An 8379-nucleotide genomic window follows, 5' to 3' on the forward strand; every position below is an offset into this window, starting at 1 on the left:
AGCCATGATCCATGGTGGAAGTTTCAGTTTTAGACAAATATCCTCAATCTCATATGAGAAAATTATTAATTATTGCTACATGCTTATGCATAAAAGAGGAGTCCATTATATGTTGTCTATGTTGTCCCGGTATGGATGTCTAAGTTGAGAATAATCAATAGCGAGAAATCCAATGCGAGCTTTCTCCTTAGACCTTTGTACAGGCGGCATAGAGGTACCCATTTGTGACACTTGGTTAAAACATGTGCATTGCGATAATCCCGGTAATCCAAGCTAATTAGGACAAGGTGCGGGCACTATTGCTAGTCTAAACCTTCTATCGAGAGGGAATACTTCTCATGCATCCAAATACTTGAGCCAACCACTATGCCATTTGTGTCCACCATACCTACCTACTACATGGTATTTCTCCGCCATTCCAAAGTAAATTGCTTGAGTGCTACCTTTAAATTTCTATCCTCTACCTTTACAATATATAGCTCATGGGACAAATAGCTTAAAAAATATTGTGGTATTGAATATGTACTTATGCACTTTATCTCTTATTAAGTTGCTTGTTGTGCGATAACCATGTTCCTGGGGACGCCATCAACTACTCTTTGTTGAATATCATGTGAGTGCTATGCATGTCCGTCTTGTCTGAAGTAAGGGCGATTTACCACCTTTAATGGTTAGAGCATGCATATTGTTAGAGAAGAACATTGGGCCGCTAACTAAAGCCATGATCCATGGTGGAAGTTTCAGTTTTGGACAAATATCCTCAATCTCATATGAGAAAATTATTAATTGTTGCTACATGCTTATGCATAAAAGAGGAGTCCATTATCTGTTGTCTATGTTGTCCCGGTATGGATGTCTAAGTTGAGAATAATCAATAGCGAGAAATCCAATGCGAGCTTTCTCCTTAGACCTTTGTACGAGGCGGCATAGAGGTACCCCTTTGTGACACTTGGTTAAAACATGTGCATTGCGATAATCCCGGTAATCCAAGCTAATTAGGACAAGGTGCGGGCACTATTAGTATACTATGCATGAGGCTTGCAACTTGTAAGATATAATTTACATAACACATATGCTTTATTACTACCGTTGACAAAATTGTTTCTTGTTTTCAAAATCAAAGCTCTAGCACAAATATAGCAATCGATGCTTTCCTCTTTGAAGGACCATTCTTCTAGTTTTATTTTTGAGTCAGTTCACCTATCTCTCTCCACCTCAAGAAGCAAACACTTGTGTGAACTGTGCATTGATTCCTACATACTTGCATATTACACTTGTTATATTACTCTATGTTGACAATATCCATGAGATATACATGTTATAAGTTGAAAGCAACCGCTGAAACTTCATCTTCCTTTGTGTTGCTTCAATACCTTTTCTTTGAATTATTGCTTTATGAGTTAACTCTTATGCAAGACTTATTGATGCTTGTCTTGAAGTACTATTCATGAAAAGTCTTTGCTATATGATTCAGTTGTTTACTCATGTCATTTACATTGTTTTGATCGCTGCATTCATTACATATGCTTACAATAGTATGATCAAGGTTATGATGGCATGTCACTCCGAAATTATCTTTGTTTATCGTTTACCCGCTCGGGACGAGCAGAAACTAAGCTTGGGGATGCTGATACGTCTCCGACGTATCGATAATTTCTTATGTTCCATGCCACATTATTGATGATATCTACATGTTTTATGCATACTTTACATCATATTTATGCATTTTATGGAACTAACCTATTAACAAGATGCCGAAGAGCTAGTTGATGTTTTCTGCTGTTTTTGGTTTCAGAAATCCTAGTAAGGAAATATTCTCGGAATTGGACGAAATCAACGCCCAGGGACCTATTTTCACACGAAGCTTCCAGAAGACCGAAGAGTCAACGAAGTGGGGCCACAAGGTGGCCAGGAGGTAGGGCAGCGCGGCCCAAGCCTTGGCCGCGCCGGCCTGTCTCCTGTGCCCCTCGCGACGCCCCTTGACCTGCCCTTCCGCCTACAAATAGCCTTCGTCGCGAAACCCCCAGTACGGAGAGCCACGATACGGAAAACCTTCCAGAGACGCCGCCGCCGCCAATCCCATCTCGGGGGATTCAGGAGATCGCCTCCGGCACCCTGCCGGAGAGGGGATTCATCTCCCGGAGGACTCTTCACCGCCATGGTCGCCTCCGGAGTAATGAGTGAGTAGTTCACCCCTGGACTATGGGTCCGTAGCAGTAGCTAGATGGTTGTCTTCTCCTCATTATGCTTCATTGTCGGATCTTGTGAGCTGCCGAACATGATCAAGATCATCTATCTGTAATGCTATATGTTGTGTTTGTTGGGATCCGATGAATAGAGAATACTATGTTATGTTGATTATCAATTTATATCTATGTGTTGTTTATGATCTTGCATGCTCTCCGTTATTAGTAGAGGCTCGGCCAAGTTTTTACTCTTAACTCCAAGAGGGAGTATTTATGCTCGATAGTGGGTTCATGTCTCCGTGAATCTCGGGGAGTGACAGAAACCTCTAAGGTTATGGATGTGCTGTTGCCACTAGGGATAAAACATTGATGCTATGTCCGAGGATGTAGTTATTGATTACATTACGCGCAATACTTAATGCAATTGTCTGTTGTTAGCAACTTAATACTGGAGGGGGTTCGGATGATAACCTCGAAGGTGGACTTTTTAGGCATAGATGCATGTCTGGATAGCGGTCTATGTACTTTGTCATAATGCCCAATTAAATCTCACAATACTCATCATAATATGTATGTGCATGGTCATGCCCTCTCTATTTGTCAATTGCCCAACTGTAATTTGTTCACCCAACATGCTATTTATCTTATGGGAGAGACACCTCTAGTGAACTGTGGACCCCGGTCCAATTCTTTATACTGAAATACAATCTACTGCAATACTTATTCTACTGTTTTCTGCAAACAATCATCATCCACACTATACATCTAATCCTTTGTTACAGCAAGCCGGTGAGATTGACAACCTCACTGTTTCGTTGGGGCAGAGTACTTGGTTTGTGTTGTGCAGGTTCCACGTTGGCGCCGGAATCCCTGGTGTTGCGCCGCACTACATCTCGCCGCCATCAACCTTCAACGTGCTTCTTGGCTCCTACTGGTTCGATAAACCTTGGTTTCATACTGAGGGAAAACTTGCCGCTGTACGCATCACACCTTCCTCTTGGGGTTCCCAACGGACGCGTGTTGTACGCGTATCAAGCTCTTTTTCTGGCGCCGTTGCCGGGGACCTGAAGAAAAGTTACATCACAGGGATCTCTAACTCCCACGTCAACTTTGCGCCAGCACCCATGCACGTACCGATAGTGCTGCTATATCAGTGTTGATTCGTTCAGCAATAAGATCTGCCAACGCTTGTCCCTTGACTGCTTTCACAGGCTGATACCGGAGATCAAATTCCGATAATGCAAACATCCACTTACCGAGTCGGCCTTTCAGCACAGGAGCCGACAGCATATGTTTGACGACATCTGACTTGCATATGATAACAATTTCTGCTGACAGCAAGATGTGACGAAGCTTGGTGCAGGTAAAGAATAGGCAGAGGCACAACTTCTCGATCTCAGGGTACCTAGTCTCTGCATCCAGCATCCTTCTGCTAAGGTACAAAGTAACTCTCTCCAGACCATCATAAAGTTGCACCACCACTGAGGCGATGGAAGTGTCAGCTACTGATAAGTAAATATAGAATGGCCTGTCTGGCTGGGGTGGAACCAACACAGGTGGCTTCGTCAGATATTCTTTAATCTCGTCAAACGATCGCTGTTGCTCTACCCCCTAGCGAAATTCGTCATCAGATTTAATTTTCACCAATCCCATAAACGGCTCGATTCGTCCTGACAGATTGGAGATGAATCTTCGGACGAAGTTGATTTTGCCGATGAGACACTGGAGTTCCTTCTTCGTGGTAGGTGGCTGCATGGTTCGCACTGCCTCCTGACTTTTCAGGCCGATCTCAATTCCACGTTCATGAACCAAGAAACCCAAGAACTGACCGGCCGTTACACCAAAAGCACACTTCTTTGGATTCATTCTTAGCCCGAATTTTCTAGTTCGGTCCAGGATGCGTCGCAAATCCTCCAAGTGTCCTTCTACGGAGACAGACTTGACCACCACGTCATCGATGTAAATTTCCACCAACTTGCCGATCAGATCATGAAAGATGTAATTCATGGATCTTTGGTATGTTGCGCCGGCATTCTTCAGTCCAAAAGTCATGACTTCATATTCAAACAAGCCCACTGAACCTGGTACTCTGAATGCAGTCTTGTGTATATCTGCTGGAGCCATGAAAATTTGATTATAGCGGGCATTGCCATCCATGAAACTTAAAACCTTATGACCAGCAGCTGCATTGATCAGTGTCTCTGCTACCAGCATTGGATACTCATCCTTTGGAGTGGCTCTATTGAGATCTCAAAAATCTATGGCGACACGCCATCGGCCGTCCTTTTTCTGCACACGTACGATACTAGAAATCCACTCAGCATACCTGCATGGCCTGATGAACCCGGCGTTCAACATTTTCTCGATCTCTTTCTTGACTTCTTCTAAAATCTCGGCCTTCATCTGTCGTGCTCGCTGCTGGTGTCGAGGCGGTTCCTCGGCAATGCCCACCTTGAGGGGCTTGGGTTTTAGAGAAAGGCGACGACGGAAGTTCCGGGAGCGAGGCGGTACACGACATACCCAGGTTCACGCCCCCGCGGTGGAGGGTCGCTACGTCCTGCTAGCAATCCACTATATGAATATATGTATACAGGGGGCCGCCATAGGCGGAGTTGTTGGATCTAGTCTAGTTCTAATCCGCGGGTTGCGGTGTCTAGGCGTGTTGCCTCTAAAATTATGTTTCTGATTGTGCGCGTCCCTAAGGGGTGCCCCTGCCTGGCTTTATATATCAGCCAAGCTAGGGTTTACAAGAGTCCTAGTAGGATTCATATTGGAGTCTTCTTTCCTTGTAGTCCAAGTTGAGGCGCGTGCAGGTCCAGCTTGTCGAGTCCTCGTGTTGGTCCAGCTTCATAGTTTGCACCGGGTATGGCAATGTCGAGTACCCGAAGGGTTATGCCCACGTCAGTAGCCCCGAGTGTCTGGCTGAAGTGAAGCTTCGGGCAGGGACTAAAGTTGTCTTCGCCGAATGTCTTGATCATCTGTTGAATCTTGTGCTTGATGTAGAGTCGAAATTGCTTTCTGTCGGGTGCGTGAAGCGCTCCCGATGGGAGTAGCCCCCAAGTGTCTGGCTGAAGTGAAGCTTCGGGCAGGGACTAAAGTTGTCTTCGCCAAATGTCTTGATCATCTGTTGAATCTTGTGCTTGATGTAGAGTCGAAATTGCTTTCTGTCGGGTGCGTGAAGCGCTCCCGATGGGAGTAGCCCCCGAGTCTATGGGCGGGTGCTTGCAGCCACGCATAGACTCAAGTTGTACTACTCGAAGATCTTGATTTCTGATGTCTTCAACTTTATTCTTCTTTGTTGGCGAGGTCGCCATATTTTTTATCGGGTGCGCGAAAAGCGCTCCCAATGGGAGTAGCCCCCGAGCCTGTAGATATATATGAAATAGTTATGTATAGGGTGTAAAAAATGCTAAGTCAAATACCGTACACGGCCTCGAGTTCCGAGAACATGATGCTGATGACTCTGATGATGTCATCGATAGAGGAGTTGATGATTTGGATGATAGCCCAGAGGAGCCAATGATTGGGATGATGGCCCATAAGAGCCGATGATTGGGATGATGGCCCATAGGAGCCGATGATTGGGATGATGGCCCATAGGAGCCGATGATTGGGATGATGGCCCAGAGGAACCGATGATTTAGATGATAGCCCAGGAGGAGCCGATAATTCAGATGATACCCGGGAGGAGCCGATGATTTTTATCGGGTGCGCGTCCAGCGCTCCCGATGGAAGTAGCCCCCGAGTCCGGGCACTGATGCTTGCAACCACGAATAAACTCAAGTCGAAATAGGTATTTTGGCTACTTCATCCAAGTGTTTGGATTGCGTAGTCGAGACCTTTTGTTTGGTAGATACATGTATATGTAATTTTACAGTGTTAATGCCGTTGGCAAATTTTGAAGGAGCAAATCTTATTTGCCCGTTAGATGTATGTATACTAGTTGGTCAGCAAATCATTATGAGTGATCAGCTCGTGTTGCAGGTTTTGCTAAACCTGTTGTATGCGCAACTTTGCTTTCAACCGATTGTAATTTTCAACAGTCATTCCCGAATATTTCGGGTGCAATGATTCTGCCGATGAGCCCGTTGTTCTTTGATACTTCTATAAGTAAAGTACCGAACGTGGGTTGTTTTTGTACGTGTTTCATGATCCTTGCTATCTGCGGCACTCTTTGAGGCATCTATAGCGAAGGAAAAGAGCAAGGTCCCCGTTGCTTCATGATCCTTGCTATTTGCGGCACTCTTTGAGGCATCTATAGCAAGGGACAAGAGCAAGGTCTTCGTTGATTTTGCATCATAGCACTCGTAATTTCAGAGGCTTTTTCATTATCCTTGCTATCTGCGGCACTCTTTGAGGCATCTATAGCAAAGGACAAGAGCAAGGTCCCCGTTGCTTCATGATCCTTGCTATCTGCGGCACTCTTTGAGGCATCTATAGCAATGGTCAAGAGCAAGGTCCTCGAAATAATCTTCAGGGGACCGTGAGCATAGTCAAATCTTCAAGGGACTGTGAGCACAGTCAAATCTTCAAGGGACTGCGAGCACAGTCGAATCTTCGAGGGACTGTGAGTACAGTCGAATCTTCAAGTGACCGTGAGCACAGTCAAATCTTCAAGGGACCGTTAGCCCAGCCGAATCTTCAAGGGACTGTGAGCGCAGTCGAATCTTCAAGGGACCGTGAGCGCAGTCGAATCTTCAAGGGAATGTGAGCACAGTCGAATCTTCGAGGGACTGTGAGCACAATCAAATCTTCAAGTGACCGTGAGCACAGTCGAATCTTCAAGGGACCGTGAGCACAGTCGAATCTTCAAGGGACTGTGAGCATAGTCGAATCTTCAAGGGATTGTGAGCCCCGAGGTTCGTTGTAACACGAACAAGGTTCCTGACGATGCAGTTCGGGTGTCCCGAATTACTGCAATTCTTCAAAACTTGAGTCCTCATATCTTCTCGGGTTCCAGCGAACCGGCGCTCCCGATGGGAGTAATAGTCTTCAAATCTTCTTGGGTTCTAGCGAACCGTCGCTCCCGATGGGAGTAATAGTCTTCATGTCTTCTCGAATTCCAACGAACCAGCGCTCCCGATGGGAGTAACCGCAATAGCTCGAAGATATTCCAGGAGCCCCCGAGTAATTCCAGCGCTCCCGATGGGATCGCATCGAGAGTCCATGCGGCGGGCGCAGCCGAAATAATTCCATAGCCAGAGATAGTTCATGCAGCATGCGCAGCCGAAAAAATTCCGCGGACAGATATAGTCTATAGATGGGGTTTGGTTAACCATTGATGTTTTGGGTACAAACCTATTTAACCATTTTGTAAAAAAGGTTTAAATGGTTAACCATTTTGTAAAAAAGGTTTAAATGGTTAACCGTTGGTTATTTAGGGTCGAACCATTTTTACAGTATGTAACGATGGCAAATATTTGGAATGCTTGATTTGAAACTAGAACAATGATTGTAAAAGAAAATCCACCATGACCTTTGCTAAAAAAGTTAAGAATTCACAAGAATATTCAAAATGAAGGGCAAGTTTCAAGTCAACTTTCAAAGTGACAGACTTGACATCAACAATCCAACATACTCATGACATACTAGTTTTAAAATGAGAGATTACACATCAACAGACAACAATAGCCCATACACATCAACTTTTCCATGCACAACTCGGAGCTTGAAGACAATTCAATAAAAATGAACTAGAACCATGTAGCTCCATCACTAGGAATGTTCATGACATCAGTTCCGCACCTTTTCCATGCACCTTATCAACTATTCTCTGCATGACAAAAGGGCAATGAAAATAAGAAACCAAACTAGCTACAAGTTACCCACGAGTTCCTCACCAAGTTAATTACCTGATGAAATTGAGAGGCCTTCCTCACCAAGTTAATTACCTGATGAAATTGAGAGGCCTTCCTCACCAAGTATGTCATACACTGATGCTATGCTAACACCATTTGCACCTACACATAAATAGAATGGTAGGACAAGTCGTTACACTTGTAAACTTTAGTCATTCCGGTAGTTAAATAGAACAACATAGCATGTATAAGAGAAGTGCTAGATTCAATAAAATATAACTAGACTCGGGAGATTTCTCACTTGATGTACGAAACCAATCTTGTAAACAAATTAGAGCTTCAGCTGTGTCGGGGCTCAATCCGCTTCGAAATCAGATATAACTCTTGCAGGCTAA

Source organism: Lolium rigidum, chromosome 5, assembly GCF_022539505.1.
Source record: "Lolium rigidum isolate FL_2022 chromosome 5, APGP_CSIRO_Lrig_0.1, whole genome shotgun sequence".
Lineage (NCBI taxonomy): Eukaryota > Viridiplantae > Streptophyta > Magnoliopsida > Poales > Poaceae > Lolium > Lolium rigidum.